Below are 10,949 nucleotides of genomic sequence, written 5' to 3' on the forward strand. Positions count from 1 at the left end.
TAACAGTGTTGTAATCCCTTGACAAGCAAATGATCTGCGCTTGCTGGCTACTAATATGGTGCATAGCAATTCATTGTTCTTCCAGTAACTTCTGTTCAATCAATTAGTTGTGCAGGATTTCGGTAACAACAGCAGGTAGCATAGAAAACCGATATATCTCCTTCTCCTATATATATATATATATATATATATATATATATATATATATATATATATATATATATATATAAAGACCAAAGTGTGGACAATTTTTGGTGCAAAAAACGTTTCGTTCCTCCGTCTGCCTCCTGCACCTGCGAACGAGACCTCCTCCCCTCGCGCAAACACGCAAAAATAGGAAGGTTCTCAATCTCAGCCAGCGTTCCTTCACTGCGTTCATCTCTTTCCAGGCACCCAGCGCTCTTTCCTTCCCTGCGTTCCTGCGCCATCCAGGCCTCCCCTCTCCGGTCCTTTGCGACGGTGCTCTTTCATTGACTGCGTTCCTGCCTCTACGGAATCGAGCCCGCCGCTGATTTCCTGCCTCCGCGGCATCGAGGCCTCCCTTCTCCGGTCCTCTGCGACGGCGCCGCAACCCAGGCTCCTCTGCGCTGACGCCGCAACCCAGGCACCCAGCTCGGCGTTGCGTCCTCTCGTTCTGGACGGCTACGCAACCCAGGCTCCTCTGCGCCGACGCCGCAACCCAGGCAACCAACTCGGCGCTGCGTCCACTGGTTCTGGACGGCGCCGCAACCCAGGCCCGTGCAGTGTTAAATCTTTTGCCCTCGCATCCGCCATCTTCTGGACTGGCCTCGGGAGTTCATCTGGTGGCTGCTGGATCAAGACGTCTGACGTCTTCTGCTCTGACTGGGGGAGTTCATTTGGAGATCACGACGTCGTCCGCAGTCCCTGTCACTCGCCGTGTGGCCGTGGAGATAAGGTGCGTGCAGATGTGTTAATGCTATGGCTTGCATTTTCACCAGATGCTTCCGATTCAGTAGCTCTTCCCTTGCCTGTAGTCATGCAAATGGATAGTGTCTTGTTTTTTTACGTTGATAATATATAAATAATTAATAACATTGGATGAGGAACAGCTAAGCATAATGCTAAAAGAGCAATAATTGCAACTTACAATGCAACTTGCCACTGCCAGGCTGAAGATTAGTAGATGCAGACTTAAATGATCTTCCTCAGGATCTGCACTGCTTCCTTCAACAAGTGATGTGTTTCCCCACTGCTTCGGCCCAGTTATTGATACAGAAATAGTTTCATCTGGCTCTTCAATTAGTTCCTCAATTGCCCTTTCGGGTGTCTCTTTTGTTGCATTTTCTATTGTCCCTTCAGCTGTATTTTTAGATGTTATCTCTGTTACTTTTTCAGCTGTTTCTTCAGTTGGTGCATCATTTATTTTTTCGGCTGGCTCATCAGTTGGTGATTCAGCTATCTTTTGAGTAGGTAGTTCAATTGATTTTTCAATTATGTGGTCAGCTTGGCTCTTCCATAAGTTTGTCAATATGCTTTTCAATTGGTTTATCCAGCAGCTTTTCATCAGAGTTCTAATGATGCAGAGGTTTGTCCTCTGACTTCTCTTGATGCAGAATCTTCTCATCTGGCTTGTCTTGTTGCAGAAGTTTCTCCGAGGCATAAGAATCTGTTGAAGTATAAACATTGTTGCTTAGTGTAATGCCAACTTTAGCTTTGCTGGAACTAAGAGTTTCAGGTTCTGAGATAACAGAGTTCTTGAAAATTCAATGTCTTGTAGACCTCCTACGAAAGTTCCATCTGCTTTTAACGTCTGCTGCTTATTGCCCGCCGCCGAACCACCGTGATTGGGTGTCCTTCGGCTTCCACGCAGAAAGCACCGCGAGCGCTGCGACGTGCCCGCCGCCCAAGTTAACAAGCTCCCTATTGATAGTTCAAGTAATGGGTTATCTGAGTTCATGTTTCATTCAGAAGCGTGCTTGCAACCAGTCTCTTGATAGTTCAGTTCCTAAAGTACTGGCATTATTTGAGTGTTGATAGTATATACTGCTTGCACTCTATGGTCATTTATCTATCCAATATACTACTGCCATTATTTGAGTGTTGCCAGTTTTGCCAACTACTTGAGTTTCTGAAATGAGTCATATATGATGTTAATGTATTGGAAAGTTTATGTACTCACCTAGAATCATTTTATTCAGAATTGGTGCAGTGCAACAAGCTTTGAAAGGTAACTTCAGTTGACGACAACGTGCAGCTGACCTCCAAACAACAACAACAGGTTCACCCTTTCCATGTTACCTTGTGGAGTAGTGTCGTCCCTGGTGCCTTTTCAGAAAATTTATAGAAAGCACAACTTCAGTGTCATTAACCTATATTCATGGCTTTGCACTACAGCACCGTTGTCTAGGTGTGTTCAATTTCTTTCATGTGTTTGTAGTCAATTAACATGACAAAATAAAGAATAAGCATGGCTGAATATTCAGTCACCAGCGTTTGAATGAATTAGCATGACTTAATATTCAGGTGTGTTCAATTTCTTTTATGTCTGTGCAATATAGTAGGGGTGCATCCTAAAGGTTCATGAGTTAGTCTAAGCTGGCTTCATGAATGATTATAGGGGTAAAAAGTTCATAAGTAAATGGGCTAAAAAATATAACAGCACCAGGTTGCCTTACTACTTATGTACAAATTCATTAAGCACAAAAACTTGACGTGCAGAATGACTATAGGGAATTTAGTTCACCAATGCACATTACAAGCTCATATAATCAGGCTACCTGCCATTCACATATATATTGAATTGGGTTGCCATTGTTGGTGTAGAAGCATTCTGAACTGGCTTGCCATGCTGACATTGCTATGGCTTTCACTAGCCATTTACACCTTGCTGGCAGAAAGGCCAAAACCAAAAGAAAGGTTAATCCATCTTTTGAATGTTAATTTTGTTATGTTTGATCTCATTTTATTTATGGCCGGAGAGCCTGTAGCGACACCCTCCAGGGCTGGCACGGTATCCGGTGGGTATGATCTGAGATCTGATAAATGAGATCTCTGCCTCTATTCCTCTGCTCACAGTCACTTGTTTGTCCTATTGATCGCCATTTGGTTATATCAGTATTCGTATCTGGTCTAATTACATCTATGTTAATGTATTATGCCTGCTAGCTTAGACCACTATCATAGATTAATTTCTGATTGGAACTATGTCAAATTTTTGTGTCAAGTTTGATCACAATGGAACCTATGCAAAATAATAAAGGTCGTACACCGTTTGAAGACTTGACAAACACCACCAATCGAGGTAATTATTTATACACATGTCTATAGACGCTTTCACTTGTAGTATTTTTGGATATTAAGTAAATATCTATCAAATTATTTTTCAAACAGGTGACAAGACAACATCAAATTCACAAGCGCAAGTTGATGAACGTGTACAACATAAAAGGGAAAGAGAAAAAGCACGACATGCATCAATGACTCAAACAGAAAGGGATGAAAAAAATAAAAAAGTTAGAAAAAAGTATCATAAAAAAGACGAAAACTGAAATATCTGCTGGCTCAATAGGTCCACCACAAACAATTTTTAACAACCAAACATAGAATAAATATTTGTTCTCATATAGATACATAATCTTTAATTATTATGTAAATAGGTGTTGGGGTTGAATCAAACAAGGAAAACACAGATGCCACCGGTCTAAAAAGGGAAAGGGAAAAGGCGCGATTAATGGCGATGACTTAGGAAGAAAGAAATGAAAAGAATAGAAAGTGTCGTGAACGATATCATCAGAAAAAACAGGTAAACTTGATTTTGCTTTTCTGAATTCAATATTGCATATTTTTAGTTTATTTAATATATAATGATAAGAAGACCCCAACAACGGATATGGAGAAGAAAAATATGAAGAAGAAAAATGCTAAAAAGAATAGAATGGGAAAAGACCTAAGAATGCGTTAAATAAAAAAGATAAGGATAAGCAGTCCTCAACAACGGATGGAACTTTTACGAAAAATATTGTATATAAGGAGGTCCTGACGCCAAAAATGAGGTTACATTACTTTACTAACTCATAATTGCATTTTTTAATTCAAATTTTTTCTGCACAAATATATCTCCTATCTCCGTATTTGTTGTTGTTCTTAGGTATTTTCAATTGGCTTATCAGACTCTACAGAGAGATGTTCTATACATACTTATATGATGGCATAATTACATTTTAAGTGTTTTGTTGTAAATAAATAAATTATATTTTATTATTATTGGTTTACTACACAACATACTCATGGGTTGGTACAGAATAGCTATCTTTTTACGCTAAAAATCTCCTAACAATTGTAAAATTTATAATATGATGGGAAGAGTATATTAAGAGTCATGCCCATATCTAACATTTATATATTGTTAACAGCCGTGACCGTATCTAGCTTTACATCCTTGCGTACGAGTGTATAAGCATGTGTGCATGTGACGTACGTATCAGGCATGGTATATATAAGGTGTATAAGCATGTGTGCATGTGAAGTACGAGTGCTCGATATTTTCATTCATGTATATAAGATCAAGTATACATAAATAAACCTCATTGTACAAAGGCAGGGCCAAGAGCAGGAACAAAATAATATGGAATATCTCATATGATTGCATCTGGTTAATTCAGATACGATGGCAAAAAACAATCTTGCAACATCCGTAGGAAATAAGCAAGGCAAAAATTAATCCACCTTCCAAGAGATGTGTCACACGTTGTCTCTCAGAAAGCAAAGCTGCCTCTCTCGGTGTCATGCAAATTAGTCATACAAAAATCAATTCCATAGCAATCAGCCGCAAAAATTTTAAAGTAAGCTACTTGCTTATTTTAATTACTTTATTTACTAACGATAGTATGCTCTTATATGATGGAAATATCATCTATGTCTAATGCTTTGCAGGAAGCCTTGGGTTAAAGGTTTTCATCCCTCTATGATTGCTCTAAGTGTCCAGGATCTGCAAGAGTTGTTAATAAGCAATCGAGACATCCCTGAGAACTGTTTCAAAATAGGGGTTTATTTTCAGACGGCTCGAGAGTATAATATAATGAAAAAATGCAATAATATTACGAAGCATCACATGGACCTGAGATTTTGCATAAGTATATTTTTGCATGGAGTCTAACTTCAATAGGATAAATTAGGTGATATATTATATTTTCTTATCTTTTCCAAGAACCAAGATATACTAATCTTGACTCTCATTATTCTTCTCTTTCAGAGAATGTGTGCTTTAACAAAGATGGCAGAATATCGTAAAAATACACTATGATGGTTGCTGTGATTGATATATGTGAGGATATGAAATACAACTTAGCACAATGCAGATATGTAAGTCTTCTACTCCTACTTTTATTACTTGTTGACTATTCTAATCGTTATTTTGCCATGGCTATACGTTCGAAAATATATGCTCTATGTTTTCGATCAGCAGGAAAAAATACTTATCATGATTGATCCTAAACCTGTTGAAGAGTGGTGTAAAGACACACCAGCACTCATGTATGTGAAATATACTCTTGGATTTTGCTTCAACTATACGACCGTAGTGAATAAACATATTCCTGGATGGGACGAGGATGTTTTTAAATGGAAATTTAAACGTGTAAAAAACATTGCAGAGGAAATAGATGGGTAATTAACTCAAAATCATCATCGTTTGCAATAACAAATACCTATGATTTAACTATTTCTATATATTGCTGATCATGAATCTTGCTACAGGTACTTAAGTGAATTTCTCATCCTATAATATATGTCTACATGGAATAGACCAAAAGCCACACATATTTATACAGTGAGTATAACACTTTGTCTAAGTTTTTGTAAAATATTACCCATGCAATACACACTAATATTTACATATATATACTCGAATTTGTGACAGGATGGTACAGAGATGCGGCGGAATTTATTTGTGGATTTACTGGCGCACGGAAGAAATAGATGTCGGAGATATCTTTGTGTCAATATTAAACATTATCTCAGCCGTATCACGGAAAGGTCTATAAAATAGAGTTTGTAAGCCTACAACGTCGTGCTCTTCGTGACTGTGTTTGTGAACTTTGCTTTTTTAGATAAATGTCATTTTTAAGTTGGTATTTAAGTAGGAGATTATAATATTATTATCTTATTATGCGATCCATGTATTTTAAATAAAAAATATTAGCTATCCCGTAGCAACGCACGGGCACGCTACCTAGTATATATATATAGTCAAATAGAGACAAAGATATGTATCAATACATGATTGACTTGTACATCCGTTGAGCATGTTAATATACACTGGCAGGTGTCGATCGTGCTGTTGTGCATTCTCCACTAGCAACCATGCTGTGGCTTTATGATGCAGAGTGTGATGTTGAGCCCTTTGTTCTTCATGTCATTGCCAGTAAATCATGTCATCAGAACCATAGCTGCTAAAAGATTCCGGGTCCATCTCAGCTCCATCTAAGTCCTTTCATTCTTCTTGTGTAGTCAAGGCACCTCTGAGCAGCAGGCCACTAAATAATAACAAATCTGTTTCATTGATTTAATGCTCTTCGGTGTTCTTCCTCACCGAGTAAGAAACCAACCTTCTCAAGATGAGGTTCTCTCTAGTTTGCATGGGAATCGTCCTCCTCCCATTTCTAGTAATTTAAATTCTACTATGCACCTCATATTCTAGAGGTGGCTATATTCCCAACCACCTCTAAAAATCAATTTTTAAAGGCAGTTGGAAATAAATACAAGTTTCTCTAAAATTAGGCGGCTGGAAATAGAGCCTATTGGCTCAGATGTCTTCAGATGAACCGTGTGTTATCTTGTGCTCCAAATTTGATGAAGAAGAATCATTCTCTTTTGTCAAACATTTGACTTCTGTGCAGTTGCTGCTGTTACTCGGATACATGAGCACAAGGCACCGTTAATTAATATCAGTCATCAAGACTGAAACAAAAATTTACATGTCTATTGTCTCACGAGGAGTTACAGTTTGGTAGAAAAGAAAGGCCACCAACACAGATATGTGCTTACATGGTATTATTGAATTTAATGTCACAATACTCAAAAAAAAGTTGCATGCTACATTGTGCTTGACCAATTTCTTGTACGTACATTTGCATCTTACACACATTGGTAAAAAATTGTTATGGTTTACCTCGTAGTCTGGCCAATCAAGCCAAATGCTCCTCATGTCTGACTTCTACATTGAGTTTGTGTTGGACTTAAGTGAACTAATAACAAGTATAAACTTGGGCACTTTAGACCCAATAGGCATAAAAGATCATCACAGCTTTCTACAGCATCCAGAGAGAACAACAAGACCAGGAGTAGGTACGATGACTCAAATCAACTTTATCTCTTATAAATAGCATAACAGCATTATTTTGCTGCCACCGGATGACAGTAAGCTGTATTGAGGTGCAACTGAATGCTGAAAATCACCAGTTCATTATCAAAAGGAAATAGGAGTACAACATATGAAGTGATTTGGAAAAAACTGCTGGACATATACATCACAAATATAATGCAACATAAATCACTCCATCTGGAAATAAGAAGGCAGCATTTTTTGGAGGAATTGTAATTTCTCAATGCCTTAGTAATTCTAGACTATATGGAAATTTTATAGTGAGTACTTCTTGTTTGTGTTACCGTACACTATTATGCAATATGAAGAACAAAAACCATGCTCATATATGATTATGTTTCCCCTAGGGGGTATAACTCATTGTTTGGATTCTGCCATCCTAAAATTTATTAACATGTAAAACTTTTTTGTCTAATGACTGGGTTTAATTTATTTTAGAACTACAAGTCAATATAAATGACTGGAAATATATTACTGTTGTATACCAATGAAATTATGTAACAGTAGGACCAAAAAAGTTGCATGCATGCTCAGGTTAAGGAAGGCAACTCACAAGAAGCTTGTTGTACATGTAGCTAACCAAGTTCATATCGCCATATAAGTTGGGATCATGCATGTGTATGTATACATGCTGTTAACCATAATTTTAAATTATTTTGTTGAAGATCCCTGTCGTTCCTGCTAAAAACACCCAGATTAACTAGGACGCTCTCTCTTTATGTTGTCAGAGAACTTTGAGAAATTAAACACAAGAGGGACCTCTAATCCATGACCATTATCTGTCCATGCTATAACAGGGCAAAGAATGCAAGTGTCAAAACTTGGTACATGCTATCACGGGACAAAGAATGCAAGCTCGAGGATAGTCTCTTAAAAGCAGAGTTTACACACCAATCAAAGATGGTTCCTCTAACTAGTTGTCGTTCTACCAGAGATCGCTAGGCATTGAATTCATGCCTTCACCTCATTTCTTTTCCTTGGTAATAATGGTGAGCATGGTGATTGAGCCCGTTGGTATTCCCATTGTTGTACGACAAGCAAATAGGTATGAAGGAAAATAACATGCTAACATAGTCCCTGTTCACCAGTATGCACATGGGAGAACAATTTGAAGACCAGAAATGTGTCAAAGACTGCCAGTCTCGAACCATCATCTTCTCAGAGAAAACCATCGATCGTCCAATCTACTCTGCTTTCCAGATGTCACTCATTCTTATCTATTTGGATTATATGATCTGCAGCCTTTGATGTCATTGATATACGTATAAGCAAAAGCATGGCTGAACCTAGGAGTTCATGTGACGATGTTACAATAACAACTATGCATGAATCAAAACTACAATTGGATGGAAGGGCCAGAAGGCTAGATGCGATGAGCTCAGAACCTCAGTTCTAATGCAACATGAGAACTCAGCATTCCATCTCAATGGTTTATATATACCAAGGGTGAATAATTCATCTGGCCAATCCTGTACAAACATACAGTGCCTGGAGTCCACACTGAAAACAGCCCTGTGAGACCACCAAAATAGAACGATTTAAAATTAGCCAGATAAATATGCTACTAAAAACTTTAACCAGCATCAGTGCAGCTGTCTAAACAACAAAATGCATATGGACTTAGTAGTGCTACTAGTACGAATTACATTCTGAATAAACTTTGTTGGGTAGTCATCTCCATCTCTCATATATAATACTCTCCTCACCTCGACAACACACTATGGGTTCCTCTGCATGAGCACTTTTTCCCATAGTTATTAGGACCGGACCGGACATCGAACCGGTAAGGCCATCGGTTCGCTGGTTCACTGGTCCAACCGTTAAGAACCGGTTGAACCGCCGGTTCGATAGTTTTGGACCAGATGAACCACTCACAAGAACTTTGAACCGGTGCATATATATAATAGATAATTAGCAACATATAATTAGCAACATGTACTTATCCACATATATAAATGAGAACAATGATAAAAGATACAATTATATAACTTGCTTCTCACTAATCTATCCACAAGTACACAACACAGACTCCAAGGTAATGGTTCTCTAGAGTTGTTTACCCAATATGTAAAATACGTGTGGAGAAACATAAACTTGGAGCACTTACAAATTGGTGCAAAAAGACTATAATAGTAATTTAAATATCCAGCATTGCAAAGTAATGTCGAGTAATAAAACAAAAGGCGCCACTTCGAAGAGCTCGTTGAGATAATCGAAATAGATATATTATTTGTCTAATTTTGAGTTCATTTGGAAAAGTTATGAAATTCTGAAATTTATAAGGAAAAATGCTAACATCAGCTCAGCTCCAGGCTATAGCACTAAAAAAGTCAACAGCAGCAGCTGCTGCACGCCACCGCGCATGGGACACTTCCAAGTGAGCAGCCAGGCAGGCCGACCAATGGCAGGGGCAGCAGTCCACCAGCTAGCAGCCTAGCACGGCGCTATAGAGCACAGAACTGCCGCACCACACGCCCTCCTACAAACCGGAGCGGTTCGAATGAAACCGGCAGGTTCACCGGTTCTATAAAAAACCAGCCAATTTAACCGGTTTTTATTGGTTCAATTGCACAAACGATCTTTTAAGTGAACCAAACCAGTAGAGGCTCTAGATCGATCTTTTACCGGTCCGACCGCCGGTCCGGTCCTAATAACTAGGCTTTTTCCCTTTCAATATGTTGTGCCATGTCTCCACTGTCCTTTTGTATTCTTTATGCTGCTACTTCATGAAGATTAGTAGAAAAGCAGTACATTGAGCTCGCGTGGTGTCAGGAGACGATATTAATCTGAATGCCGCATTTTTTTGGAAAACGTCATAATTTCCGAGGCCTCAGTAATTCTAGACTCTACGGCGATTCCATAGTCGTCTAGATCTTGTCCATCTTACCTTACATTATGCAACATGGTGAACAAAAACCATATTCAACTATGATTTTTTCTACGGGCATAATGAACCCTTTGTTTAGATTCTGACCAACAAAACCTTGTTAACGTGCACAACAATTTTGATGACTAGGATTAATTTGTTATATGAGTGAGATACATTACAGCTATATACTAATGAAACTATGTCAGTAGGACCTTTAAATTTACATGCATGCTCAGCTTTAAGACAACTCAGAAGAACCTTGTTGTGCATGTGGCTAGCCCAAGTTCATCTCGCCATATAAGTTGGGAACATGCATATTTACACAGGACCTTAACCATCATTTTGAATTCTTTTTTGCCTTACAAAGAACGCATGCCTCGATGAGGATGATCCCTACATGTCGTTCGGAGACCTCTGCCAGTTATAACCCACGAAATTATAGACAGAGATGCCTATTCCACAACTGTTCATCCATGTTATCATGGGACAAACAATACAAGTGTCAAAACTCAGACCGTGCTATCGTGTGCTCGAAGATGACCTCTTGAAAGCAGCATTTACACAAGAACCATTGATGGTTGCTCTAACTCGACGTCATACTATCATGTAGCAGAGTGCCCTAGGTTCCAGGTCATTGAATTCACACCTTCAACTCATTTATTTCGCTGGTAACCTTGGTGACCATGCTGAATGAGCTCGTTGATCTTCCCATCATTTTGCATGATAAGCAAATATGTA

At 38.6% G+C, this 10,949-nt stretch overlaps 1 long non-coding RNA gene across 3 annotated transcripts; it reads left to right on the plus strand.

The window, feature by feature from the left end:
- Nucleotides 294-6,077, plus strand: LOC110435545. Of its 3 annotated transcripts, XR_002453271.1 has the most exons (7): nucleotides 294-916; nucleotides 1,130-3,262; nucleotides 3,352-3,763; nucleotides 4,623-4,802; nucleotides 4,894-5,625; nucleotides 5,716-5,788; nucleotides 5,879-6,077. It is a non-coding gene; the product is annotated as an uncharacterized LOC110435545 (long non-coding RNA). The 3 variants fall into 3 exon arrangements; XR_002453270.1 differs by having other exon boundaries at nucleotides 3,352-4,802; XR_002453272.1 differs by having other exon boundaries at nucleotides 3,352-4,802; nucleotides 4,894-5,322.

The sequence above is a fragment of the Sorghum bicolor genome, chromosome 5 (assembly GCF_000003195.3).
Source record: "Sorghum bicolor cultivar BTx623 chromosome 5, Sorghum_bicolor_NCBIv3, whole genome shotgun sequence".
NCBI classification, from domain to species: Eukaryota; Viridiplantae; Streptophyta; class Magnoliopsida; order Poales; family Poaceae; genus Sorghum; species Sorghum bicolor.